Genomic DNA, 15,158 nt, shown 5'->3' with positions numbered 1-15,158 from the left:
GAAACAATGAAGGAATCGGCGAAAAAGTTTTAGATAGCGAATGTTCGAGATAGTGGGTGTTTGAGACATCGAATCCAAGTGGTGTGAAAGTTCAAGATAGGAAAAAATTTTGAAATTGAGTAAAAAATCGAAGTTAGGTCAAGTTATTTACAACCCAAAGAGACTTTAAAGCATTTATGTTTATCAAAGTTGTAGTACATTAGATACACGATATTTTTTTTATAAATCATGTTTATATTATTTTTTGCAAAACAAATCTGAAACATTAGTCTGCTGTTTGGCATCTAATTCGCCTTTCACAAACAAAGATTCGAAGTGCTGTGGAAGCTGATGCATGTCATCCACACTTGCATTGAAGAGACATAATTACGTTTTAAAGAGTCTTTAGTTAGAGCACTTTCGACTTCAGTTTTAGTTGCGATTGACTCATCGAATAATTTCACTCTGTGCTGGCTTCATTGATTTCTTTATCGGCTTCTACATTTTTATCTGACCTTAATAATTCCAGACACAGTGTGTTGTCATCATGGACACAGTAAAAAATTTTGAAATTATATTTTGTGGTGAGGTCAACTATCATTAAAATACTTTAGTTGAATACACCGGATATACGTAATTGATGATGATGTGGAGCTGCTTGTGGAAAAATCACGAAACGAATTCAATGCGAACGTGTATAAGAGAAAATTGCCCGTCATCTCAGGTAGGGTTTATTTTAATTTTTTAAGCATGTTAGGAATTAGATGTTAGATTTAGTTATATAAAGAGACGAAACGATTGCGAATGCAAACGAAATTGGAATTAATGTTTCCAAATTTGCCTCGCATTCGAAAACATAAGTTCCGCATTCTTTTAAACCGGGACAGACTATCGCCATCTTTCATTTATCATTTAACTTTAATTTTCGAATGTTTGTAGTTTTTTCTTTCCATTCGTCATAAGCAAAACAATAGCTATATATTCAAGGTTACAATTTCGCAATCTTTAATTTTGCAAATTCAATAAAAATGGAAGCCCTCGCAACTTTTTACTCTACATATTGCATTATTCTTAAGGTCCTACTCACAAACCTCAATTCCGCATACAATTTCTTCCGTAATACAACCTGTTTTTGTACGTTTTCTTTTTAAACATTAACTGGTTTTATCTTGTTAACAACAAACTTTAATCTATCACTGGTACAAACCGCAAGAAAAAGATTTTCCTTCTTATTTAGTTTGTCGCCTGCAATTAGGGATGTATTTTTACTAGTACCTTCCTTACTAGATCTTCTGATAAAACATTGTTTACACTTTAATTATGACTTCCCCAATCTCCTCCACAATAACTATACGTTCGTTCGAATAACTTTGTTACTGTTGTACTCAGAAAATTTCTAACAGTAAAATGAACGAATTTCACGTGTATTAAGTTTGCGCAAGCTTCAAGTTAAATATAATACTTTTACAAACAACAAACAATAAAAGTAAGGGCTTTTAATCTTAAACGCAATGATGAATTTTTTTGTAAACTGTAAAATAACATTTCTGATAGCTGTTCTTGTGCAAATCACGAAAAACGGAATATCAAAAAAAAAAAAAGTGAATTTAACGCGAAACACACCTTTCCCAAATCAGTTAAAAAATTTCGCGCGCATGAAATCAGTACAAATAAGGGAATTTGATTTAACTTACAACTACAAGCAGAATTCGAATGCAAAAACAAGTTCAAGGCGTTTAAATTTAATTTAATTTCATCCTAAATTAATTTTCTAAACTTGTTTCTATTTAGCATTCATGTATTATAACTTTTTAACTTTGTAAACACTAACCTTAATCCTCACCAGATAGTTTTCATCAATTCTGTGAAATCTATTAACCTTGATCGCTAATTTTCACTCACCTTTTTTTATATAAAAATGACTCGTCATGATTTTTTTATCCGCCATCTTTTTGTACGCTGATTGTTTCCGGATCATCTAGGATTATGCGAGAAACCAGTTGGGAAATTCAATAGCTAGTTATATTTTAATTGCATAATCGTGGGCAAAAAATAATGAAACAGGACGCTAATTCCTAATTTTTTGCATCACAACAGATTACATTAGCTGTTTCTGTAATTACAGGCGCACATTTTGAACTTGTGAATGTTCACAGCGGACTTAGGATATTTGGTTAAATTCGCACTCTTGAAAGATGTTAATTGTTGCTGACGTCAGCGCGCATTTTCGCGACTTTTGTGGGACCCAACGTGGATTATTTTATTGTGCAGGCACACCAGAGATGTCACTAGCAAATTTTCAACCTTCTGTTTCTGGCCTACGTGTTCACAACAGTAATGACTTTGCAGCTCTTTTAAAAGTAATGAGGAAAAAATACTACCTTTGTTCGATTAATTTTGTCCATAATTGATGATCATACACCATTTTCTTGGGATAGCATATTGTTATTGGCCTGTTTTTTAATAGTACAATTTAGGTGAATTTTTATTCTTTTTTGAAATCAGGTAATTTTTAGAACAATTTCCCAAAAATACAATTACTAACCAATAAGAGTCAATCTTTTGGTTTAGGTATTTTACCTCTTCTGCGCGGATTTTCGTTTCGTTACGCAGTGAAGAATTTTATCTGTTAGACATAGACGTTTCTTATAATATTTCAATGTAACAAGTTTTCCTATTCCTAATTCTCACCAATAATGGTGTAGTAAATTGTTGGGATTGTCTCTTAAAATCTCATAAATGTACGGGTTTTGTCCTAGCTAATAGCGTACAACTGATGAATATCGTCTGTCTGACAGATAACAAAGAAGAGATGAAGTTTTCAAAACGAACCCAGTTCCTTAAAAACTTTTTAAAACGCCCAACACTGTTAATTTCCATAAATAATGTTGACGGAACAATTCTTTAATGCCGCATTATAATTCACATCTGAAATTTTCCCCTCAAATTTATTATTTAGAAAATTCTATATAAGACAATAGAAAATTGACTAATTTCCTTTACCACTTTTAGACTATTGGCCCCAGTAGCTTCTTCTAGGGAACTCTCTAGAGATATTCTCATCAAGAACATATCACTTACTTGTAATTAAATTTCCAATTAACAGAAAGGACATTAAAATGTATATTAAGTGTACTCATAATGGTATCTCCAGCTGCAATGCAATTATCTCGTTAAAAAGAACTGTCTGATCTTTCACGCAATCTAATCATCAATCTTATCGGAGAAAAATTAATCGGACAGAACAAAGTCATTATTGTTTTTTTTCAGAACAAAGTCATTATTGTTTTCTTTTATATCTATAGCAACGCCATAAATTTAATTAAGCAAGTAATTAAATCGACGCTAGTCCCTTGTGAGATTTTTGATGATTAGATTGCGTTGTCATATTAACCTAAAATATACTAACTTTTTTAAAGTCCATAATTCTAGAAAGGGGATTTAACCTCAGAACTTCTGAACAAGATGTGGTCATGTTATAAAGTTATTGACTATTATATTAGGACCAATTTAGCAGGTAGCTAATTTTAAACGTTCTGTCCCTGGCCTAAGTGTTCACAAAAAGTAGCGATGTTACAGCCTACCAGCAGTCTGGCTTCAAAGTTGTCACAACCACAAATGATATGATCGATACCTACAACTGATACCTAAATTGAGCAAGGGTTGTCTTCACTTATCCTACCCTTTATCAGCAATAACATCATTCACGATGAGCAGAATCTTACAAAATGCCAATTTCCGGCTAAATAACCCAATAACCCCAAGCAATTTATTGTCAGGTTAAAAGCAGAAATACGTAATCATCGGTTTACAATCACTTCTTTCCAAATAGATCCGTATCCACCTCAAAGTAGATTGCAATCACAATGTATTCAAGATGACCCTTAAACTTACCACCCAAAGATCGAAAACGAATTTCGTCTTTCCACGACCTGTCGTTCCCACAAATAATGTCGTACAAGGATCCCGCACACAAATTATAATACAAAGGACTTGAGAATGTTTTAAGCGTGATCTGTGTTTTCAGACAAAAAACATATATGCGTTCTATCTTCCCTTTAACCCCAATGATCTTCTTTATCTGCAGAGTAACACCTTTTGAAGCATTCTCCACGCTTCTATCACTTTCAACAAAGCTTAAAATATCCAGTAGTTTTAACATCACTCTAAAACGCAAACGTACTTGTATACTAACTACACATATCCATTCCTCCCAACAATATTTCCTTCTGCACATTTCCATACTCCTGCAATTGACCACTAATAAAATGTTTCTTCACCTTTTTCCACTGATGATAGGTTCGAAAACCTGAACTAAACATTACATATGAAAGGGCATGTGGAAGGGCATAGCACTTTCAAGAAAACTAGTGAATGCCATCTATACCATCATCTTTCCAAGTTGATTCATCATTTGTCTTCACAGCATCTTGTTGCATCCACCCTCAACTCCCAAAGATTACCACTACAAATGCACAACCCTCACTTTCATCTATTTACTTGTCATCCATATATCACTCAAATACATCAACTAACCAAAATCGTCAATAGGCACAAGTTCATGTCATTATATCTTAACAACCTTCTTAACAACCGCCCTACCCAAATTATTAACAACATTTTCATGACCATCCTTGCTCGTAAGATTAATATATAACAATAACCTCGAGGTCTCAGGAAGAACAACATCATCATTGAATAAATTGAGAATCCTGACTGTCAGAAGTTTTTTTTGATGAATAGTGCTCGGATTATTAGTCAACGATATATGTTGCTTTAAAGTTTTATTTCTACGCGTCTTACTAAAACTTCTCGAAGGTACCAAGTTCTTTCCATGCATTTTCCATTTACCCAGATTTTTTATTAAAATACAAAACAACCTCGACAGAATAGTCCATACTACTGCTACTACATCATCATTACTGTCCACAATGCTAACATTCAAAGAATGGATACATATCCACGACAACCTCTTATACAAAGTTTTCTTAGGTTCCACGTTTACAATGCTACGATACCAAATCCTTTCTCCACATGCATGCCACTGATTTAAGTCACCCCATTATCAACGAAATTATCACAACTATTCAAATCTTCCAATAAAAATGACAAAAACCTAAGACCATCTATCGTATTCAGCCTCACAATCATTTCCCTCGAATACCTAGGCGTAAAAACAACAGCATCAATTTAAACTCTCCTACTTTACTTATCAAAATTAATACACCAACAAGTTCCATAAGCTGACTAAACGTACAAAATGCTGCCTTCAAGATCTTTTCTTTACCGCCATAGGAAACCCTTTCATCCACAACAACCATATAACATTAAAACATAAAACTTGCACTAAACCAGTCCAACCTCAATATACCAACACCAACAACACTTTGATTTAACCAACAACCCTCTTACTTACATCCGTAATTCTTTCATACATTTCTACCTACCCAACAAATACTATCTCAAAAATCCCATCTCATCAACAACAAACATCTCCCCAATCTGTTGTTCGTCGCTAGACATATAATAGTTACTCAACTTTTAGTCATTACAATTCCCCCAGACCTCTACCAATTAAATATATCGATAGCCTCTGTATCTGTCCACACCACCACCACCAAATTTAGCAGCATTAACAACAGCAGAACCAATTGTTTCCTTAAAAATAAAAATAATCCAATTCCTTCACCGACCAACAAAAGCAACGTCGACTTCCCCTCCTCATGTTTCTCAGAAGATGTAGTACTTCGGGAACATGATCGAAATCATCATGCTTGATCAGCATATCCGCCAGTTATATTCGCTACATAAGGCACAGGACAATCCACTTTACTTTTGGCACCTTTGAACAAAATCTTATATGTCCTAATATCACCATCAGCAACCTGACCAACGATAAACAATGAAATAATTCTTCCATCAATTATCCACCTCGGATAGATATAATTCTTCAACAAATCATCCTGACTATTTTTATACCAATACATAAATGACCTTCTTTTGAGGCCATATTTCACGTCCCTATCAGTACCATGTCCATCACCAACGCTATTATAACCATTCCCTGAATAAACATTATAATATTGAGAAAAAAAAACTTCCACCAGGAAATTTCAGCTGAAGACTGTGTGATATCCTTCTGACACGATGATAAATATGAAACCTATAAACAGCCTTTAACAAACCAGCTACTTTTCTCCAAATTTTCAGCAGAAAAACCTAAGCACGTAGAGGCACAGTAAGTGACTTTCGACGTCACATATATCTGATGTTTATGAACCCTTAAGGATGACTGCAAATTCTCTAACCCCTTCCTTTTCACTAACTTTGTACTTATAAATATTCATGTTCTTGCAAGATACAATATTGCGATTACTCTTACACTAATAAATGTCGTCCATAAATGATCACCAACGAACTTCACGGTTTCCTTAGCAGCATTAAACACCAAGCCACAATACACCCAATAAAAACAGAAAGTGCATCCATCGCCTTCTCCCCAAATTCACACAGCGACATTGACAAGGCTCCCAGCTGTTTCTTAATCCATTCTACTGCACCACCGTTTGTCTCACTGGAAGTATTACCACCACCACAGCTACTATCACCTTACACAGTCAAACAATAGTACTAATTGTCATGCCGATAGCTTTAAATATAAGGGCAATGCTTATCACCTGCTTAATAAACAGCTTTGTTACCCTTTCATCAATTCATCAACTGTTAAGACGACTCCTAAATCTTCGAAACCTCACCGGACAATTTACCCTCTAATATTAACATTTGATCCTCATGCACACTTAAAGCTTCCTTCAACTTCACAATCCTATCCTCGACCCTCTTCCTCATCTTCATATAAATCATAACTCAACTCACCACTTCCATTAATCAACTGTTCGTGCTTCGTTACCAAGTTACCATAACATATTTCGCTGTAGCAATCTTGATCACACACCTAATATTCCGCAAAAATCTATCGGAAAAACAATCCCCCTTAAATGCTTCCGGAATTCAAGCTTTTGTCTATCCGTATCAATACTTTTCGCAGTATCAACATCTTCTAACAATCTCATTCACCAACCTAACCATTTCATTATCCCCAACTTATGTATGACACCAGCATCCGGTATCTCCTACATTGTAATTTATTCCTTCATTTAAATCACTCGTCAATGAAATGGACGGGAAAGGCAATGATTTATAACTGCCTTTTACATAGGACTTTTAACAATGCTTTCGGGGACTTTAAATTCATATCCCCATATATTAGCTCAATCGAACGCTCCCCCTTGTTCTTGTATGGTTAGCATTAAGTCAAGAATCGATCAAACGACGCTGCTAATGAAAACAAAGGACGGCCTTTAGTCAAGGTTGTATTTTACAACATTATTTTTAAAAGTTGTCTTTATATAAACTGATAAGAAGTTAGAAAGGATTTGTTATGAGGTCGGAGAGTATTGGAAGGGTTTATCCGTAGTATATAAGCTGGCAAGGGCTGCCAATGTTAGCAGGAATTAAAGTAAAGAAATAGTTAAGGAAACAACCAACATTCCAAACTTATCCCGACCAAGGTACATACCGTGACCAAATCCATCAAGCTGACGTCTTATACCTCCTCACGAAAAATGTAAACGAAAAACATACAAATACGCTCTGTGTGTAATTGATGCTTTAACCATATACAAAACAGCGTTTCAACTTACATCAAAAACAGCAAGAAAGTCAAATATTGTAAAAATATACAAGATAACGACTTTGACGTACCCTGATCTAATAATGGTCGGTGAGGGAAAGTAATTTTACGGTGATGATCTGAGTTTATTCAAAAACCATTCCAAATCTATCCCACAAGGTGATCCAAAACAACATAGAAATCAGGATATTGTTAAATGTTTGAATGGGACGTTGGCGGAGAGATTGTTTAGCGATCAACATAGGGAGGAGATAGAAAGCGGTAAAAAAAATGTCGAGTGTGTTGCCAGGTTGCAGGGTGTGGGTAGTAATATTAAGGAGGATAACACTTATTGGTATGAGACCTGTTGATGCGATTAAGCTAGACAGTTTTTGTCAGGGATTTTATATGCCAAGGAAGCGTGGTGAAGTGTTACTCTGTGATATATTTGCATAAGACTGGTGAATTGGAAGGTTGCAGAAAAAGGACGATGGATCCAAATTACTAGATGGATGTGTATTAGTATGTAAAGAGGAGTATTAGTGTCAATCAACTGACGTTGTATTATTTGAATAGGATGAAGAGACATTTCATTATTTTATAGTTTTATCATTTCGATTTTGCTTTACAGGTAGTTGTTGTTTGTGAAAAAGTTAATTGGTTAGCTAGTTGTGATTTGTTAGTAGCTAGTTAGCTAGGTAGTTGTAATATTGCAGCGTGGTAGTTGATTAGTTAGTCGTTCAACGATTAAGTATTTGAATCTCTCTGTTAATGCCAGGTTGTTTGGTGGGTTTTCTTATGTTTTTAGCATATTTGGACGTAATAAATATGATGGAGGGATTTGTTGATGTCTGTGGTGTCGATAGTTGCGTTGGTGTGAAACGTGAACTGTTGATTACCTGTGTTAATCGGGGTGGTGCTAAGGAATATCTCGGGACACATTATACGAAGGAGCAGATTGATGCTTTGTCGGCCGATGATGTTGATTTCCTTCATTCGGAATACGAGTCGAGATTGGGGCTGATAGTAAAATCATTCGAGAAAACGATTGCCTTTATTCAAGAGTTATTTCAAATGGTTTTGATTTGGACGACAGTGAGTTGACGATTTGGAAAGTTATCTTTTTTTGAATGCCGATTTGCAGAGAGTTACGTGGGATTTGTATTATATGTTTGTCTCCTATCTTGCACCTTTAACAGTTGGGTCATAAGTGAAAAACATTATTGAAAAACATATTTGAGTGATAAAAATGGAGAAAAAGCAAAAAGAATTCAAAAAGGGTGAAACAGGAGAAGAAGCTTTCTCATTTAAATCGAAAGAGAATGGAGCAGATATTAAGGGTTATTGAACATATTAAGAAGAGGGAGATAAAATATGAAAGGAATAATATAGGGATAGTCAAAGATAACCTTACACCACCTAATCTTGAGGTAAATAGGAATATTGTAATAAAAATAGAAATCCAGATCTAGTGCTTATTCCTGTGGCTGTTAGGGATTATACAACAAGTGAGAAAGACATTTGGTTGTTGACTACATCTATCGTCTCAAAGTGTACAGATAAATATTATTAGCTGATGAATCATCCATCACTAGTAAACCTAATTATACTTACAATAAAATTTACAGTCCGGAAGCTCGTGTCATCGCTCTTTGCTCCCGACAAAGAACTCAGTTTCCTTAAATTTTTTGAGCACCCAAACTATGATAGACATACCACACATCCAGTGTTTTTTGTGGCAGAAACATTTGAATTTTTACCTCTATTTATGGTTATCATTAGCACACTCGAATGTAATTGGCTAAGAAAAATACATAAAAACAATATCTCATACTTAAAATATAATCGCGCAAATTTTCAGTAGGCATGGTAGCGAGTGAACAAAGTAGAAAGTATTTAAATTTTGAAGGTGATTCAGAATGTTATGAAAACATAACTTTTGTATTGTACCCTGTACTGTACGATAACTAATTATAATTGTTCAACTAACATTTAACTAGTATTTATTTAAAAGTAAAACAGCATTATTTACCTTACTCTCATGATAAATCTTTAACATTGAGAAGAACTGTTAACTCCAAACTAGTGCAAAAGTCGTTTCACGGTCTATCCCTCATCGTTCAAAGTGACCAATAAAATTTCATTTCAATCTCAAAAGGTTCAATAATCGAGCTTCAGAATAAATAATCCTGTTCTATTCTTTTGATAATTTTACCTTTTTTAGTAGTAAAGGAATAACACGCATCAACACAGTTGTCAGACATTTTTTTTTATCCAATATTGCGACATATAAATCATCATACAGCTAGTAAAGAATTCTACTAGAGTTTCCTTAAGTTGATCTTTCCTCAAAGCTTGAAACCAATTGCCTGGTCTTTTCTCCTCAGCACCCGTGATTTGATACGCAATCCTTGCCGGTCTTTTTACTATATTAAATACAAGGCTCGTCTTTGTACTTTGTACCTTCCCGATTCCGGTGTTTCCTAATTGGTTCTTATAATGTGTTAGGATCTTTGTTTCAAGATTTAATAAAAATATTTCGGGCAGCAGTACCCATATCTTCGACTTTCAACAAAAAAATTGTAGTATTTTCATTTGTAGTCTTGCCATTTGAAATATTGAAAGGACGAACTTTATTGACAGTTTCAGAGAATGGATTCATCGTATTCAAAATCTTTACAATTCTTCTTTAATCTATGTGGCCTAAGATTTTCTGAAACATCTTTTTTTCTGGAACAACTCTTCAAATACTTTAAAAATAACAGTAACTCTCAGGGAATGGCTTTGTGCCCAACGCTGTCTGGCAATTATGGAATTGGCTGATATTTCACTTCGTTGACAAGCAGCATCTGCATTCACTGTTTGTTCAAATGTTAAATCTATTGGCAACCTTAAAAAACAATTTTAAAGCATATGTCAAAGCAAAACAACCATATTTATAATCTTTATAAACCTCTGGATGTGTTCCAAATGAAATTTCTATATGAAAGGAACCTAATGCTACAAAAACATTATCAAAGGTTGACGCTTCTTCCGTCTGTATTTCTAACGCCATCTTTGCAATTGCTAAATCATAGGTTACAGCAATGTTTTTTCTTTTACATTCTATAGCCATTGTTTAAGGTGTAGATAATAGGTTGATCTGAGTCAAGTACCAAATCTGTTCCGTAGCTTTAGAGTCTTCGAATTAGAATGAATTCCATTCTACCCACATCGGTGTCTCAGATTGGAAAAAAGATACCTCAGCCATCCATAACATATCTTTGAAGCGTGAAGAAGAAAAAAGAATCTGGTACAAGACTTCTTGTCAAATTATAAAGCAGTAACAAAGTACGATTGGTTATTTTTGGCTTTTTATGGTACGGCTCAATATCTAACCCAGTTGCCTTGACATGCGTCGTCGTTTCTTTAAACACTTAATGACATTTCAGTTGCTGACTGTTGGTCCAATTTTGTTACTTATACGAGATTCTTCAGATTTCGATGCTTTGATGGTTTCTTTCTTCCAGATGTAGTTGAAAACACAAGATCTTCACTTATAGATCTTACTCTTCTCTGCTTAATCAGGCACTGACTTGTTTGACTGTCAGGACGATTGATTAGATATGTGAAGAACTGCAAAAATTCATCAGGAACATTAACCTTACCAGACAAATTATGACTCAAATATAGATTTGAGGTCGGTAATAGATTGTGTTCTACTTCAGCAATCATGCTCCGAAAGGGGAGTGCAACATCTCTGAGGTATTTGGCCAGTTCTGATTGCGGTGAATGCTATTTTCTTAGAGCTTCTTCAGCATCTAGATTTGTGCTGAAAAACAGATTCCCTCCTCGGTTTATCTTTAAAATGTTGCAACAGCCTTACTTCCAAACCTTGAGTTGTTGATGTAGTGCGTTGGTAATTTTCCTTTGTGTTCTCAGATAACAAAGCAATGTAGTAATTATTCTAATCATTCATCAGATAGACTTCGTTTTCTGCTAAAACATGGATTTCTATCAGATCACAAATTGACTGGAATGAATCAGCATGTATAAATCTTAAACGATGCCATTCTGAAGATTCTGCACTCTGTTTCTTCCCAGGTTTTGAATGTTTAGCTTTTGTTTGATACCTTGTTCAACATATAGCATTATATTGAATTTCTTTCTAAACACAGTTTACATCTCCTAATTTCGCGAGCCTTTTCGTGTCATCTAATAGTATAGCATATGTCTTCACATTACTTTCAAATTTATTTGTTTCAACTGACACTAACTTTTGCTTCGTATTGTTATGTTTTTTTCTTTCAACAAACAAGATATGCATAATTTTGGTAAAAGACCAGTAGTTTCTTGTTCAAATACTTTTTGATGCTGTAAATCGGCGATATCGTGCAATATGGAAACCTCAAATATCGTATCTAATATCGTATAAATTGATTCACAATCTATATAATAATACGCTAAGTGTGTCCGTCTGTCTGTGACAGGCAAAGTTGATAATGTCATTTTCCTTTGATGTTGCCGAAATTTCCTTTGAAGTCACCGAAAAAATTATGTCCATTTTGCTGGCGGGTTTACTTTGTTTACATTACGTGATCAAAATGGAGCAACTTGATTTGCTGAAATAAATTTAACGGCTTTCTTTACAAAAATGGTGTCCCTTGACACCGAAAAAAGACAACAACAAAAGAACGGTCCCTCTGTCTTGAAAAAAGTAATTCAGAGAAAGTTAGTTAGAGCTAGAAGTGAAGTAGTAAAGTTAGAATTAGAAAATAAAGCTGGAGTTTGAAGTGGATTTAAAATCAATAATAGTAAGAACTTTGATGTATTCAGACGTTTAGTTTTTATGTCACTGGAACAAGCAGACTCGCATTTTCCAAGAAAAGCCTCAAATTCTTGAAGTTTTATATTTTACCGCTTTTTTAAAAAAAACCTAGCCACCATATTTGTTTATGTTTTTGTTGCATAATTAATGTATCCCCTGGCGCGTAACTAATGTGTTTGTCCTAAAATTCAAAATGCTGCATAAAGCTGTTAGCTAACTAACAAACGGAAAACTTTGGTTTGTTGAACTTACTGCTTATTGTAATGTTATTATTTTTACATTACTATTGTTTCTCTTTATGTGTGTTTTACTAAGCATAAATAGCTAGCTTTAGTTATAGCTAAGTGTTCCCAGTTTAGATATATTTAACTGGGGGTCTTAGCTACTGTTAGCTAGCTAATTTAGCCTCTCCAAGTCCTGCTCTCTTATCCCATGGCTAGCTCTAACCTATGAATTATGTTGTTATTCCTTTTTTTTAATATGTATAGCTAGCTAACTTAGTTCACCTATCTTACACTTCTCTTCTTTTATGAGCAAAATCTTTCAAAGACTTAAACTTTGGACAGGATAGTGGGATGTATTTTTCTAAGAGTATAATTATTTTCACATTTCCTGTAAATTTTACAAGGGGACCCAAGCAATTTTTTTCAGAATTTAAAGCATGTGTGTTAAGTTATTTTTTATTGTATTGTTTCTGACATCCTGTTAAACTTTTGTCAGCCTACATGTAAAATTCAAGGTTATTTTTACAGGGGGTTGTAGACATTTGATTGGCAATTTTACGTGGGGTTATGACTTTATTTTAATTTATGAGAGGATGGTATGGTTGTTTGTGTTTTTGTTTATGTTGCAAACTGCTGCTTTTTAAAATTTTGTGTAAACTTTTGTGGAAAAAAGACCACATGCAATATACTGAAAGAACAAATTCACGTTTTTGTTAACGTTTTTGTTAAGAATTTTAAAATTGTAATAATAACTGTGTTTGGTGATAATGAAAACTTGTTTTTAATATTATATGAAATGCCTGATTTTTCTATGATTTGATGTGTTTCATAACCTTTTTGTGGAAGATTTATGGGCAATGGCAATATAGGACATGCTAAAAATAGACTGATTTTTGTTGATTTGGATGTGCTCCTCAAAAACAAATCTGTTTTACATTTTGTGTAAACTTTTGTGAGGACAGACCGTATATACACTCTGTTTTCCAAAAATAATATCTTTGTTGATTCAAATTTACTCCTTATTCATTTTTGACATTCACGTTTAAAATATTTGGTAAAGGTCACTACAGATCATCGTACTCAGGAAAAAATTTTTGTATTCTTAACCTGTTCATTTTTACAATTTGTGTATATTTTTTGGGAACAGGATAGTATGTAATCGAAGAAATGATTTTCCAGATATAAATTTTATGTTTTTTGACACTTTGATTGAATTATTAAAGGTTTTTCACAAAGTAGAGATGTGTTATTTCTGACTTTATTATTTGTTGGTGTTGTACATGATTCTATACATTATTTTGATTATTGTTTCAAGCTCTACACATAATGATCTTTGTTGATTCAAGTTTATTCTTTGCTCATTGATTTTTTGACATTTAGGTTTAAAATTGCTGGTAAAGGGCAGTACGGAACCAAAAGTGAAAAATTTTGTGTTCTTAACTGGTTGATTTTTACATTTTGTGTAAATTTTTGTGGTAGAGGATGGTATGTAACCGAAATGACTGTTTTTTCTAGATTTAAATTTGATGTTTTCCAAACTATGGCTTTTTCGTATTTTTGTATAAGCTTCTAAAGGAAAGACAATATATAAAATGTGTAAAAAGTTTATTTTTGTTGATTTGTGCTAACTCTTGCAGGCCTCCTTTTTGACATTTTAGAATAAAATACTAAGGGTTTTCAACATAATCACTTTTAGGATGTATATACATATTTGAGATGTGTCATTTCTGACATTGTTATTATTTGTGTTGTGGCTGTTGGTGTTGTTACTGTAGGTGTTGTAACTGTCGGTGTTCTTACTGTTGGTTGTGAGTTTGGTGTTGTGAGTGTCGATGTTGTCAGTGTCGATGTTGTAACTTTTTATCAACTAGATTTTACACCTTGCAAGCTGTTTTTTTTTTTTGCGTAAGATTTGAGGATTTAATGCGATTTGATATTTGGCATTTTGTGTAAGATTTTAAGGACATTTATTTTTATATGCACTGCTGACGTCAGAAAAACATCTAAAGCAACCTATTTTTCATAGGACTCATAAGTAATCCTGAAAAAAGTTATTTCAAACAAGGCATGTCAATGCTTACTCATCATAAGGTTAGCTTAAAGCTCATTTTTGTGTCCTGCGACCCAGGTTGCTTCCTTTTATAGAAAACTAGACGATAAGGCCCGTGAAAATTTCCACCTAGGCCAAAGTCCTATGAAAAATAGGTTGCTTTAGATGTTTTTCTGACGTCAGCAGTGCATATAAAAATAAATGTCCTTAAAATCTTACACAAAATGCCAAATATCAAATCGCATTAAATCCTCAAATCTTACGCAAAATAAAAAAAAACAGCTTGCAAGGTGTAAAATCTAGTTGATAAAAAGTTACAACATCGACACTGACAACATCGACACTCACAACACCAAACTCACAACCAACAGTAAGAACACCGACAGTTACAACACCTACAGTAACAACACCAACAGCCACAACACA

Source organism: Hydractinia symbiolongicarpus, chromosome 6, assembly GCF_029227915.1.
Source record: "Hydractinia symbiolongicarpus strain clone_291-10 chromosome 6, HSymV2.1, whole genome shotgun sequence".
Lineage (NCBI taxonomy): Eukaryota > Metazoa > Cnidaria > Hydrozoa > Anthoathecata > Hydractiniidae > Hydractinia > Hydractinia symbiolongicarpus.
Note: the sequence above shows the minus strand (reverse complement) of the source record.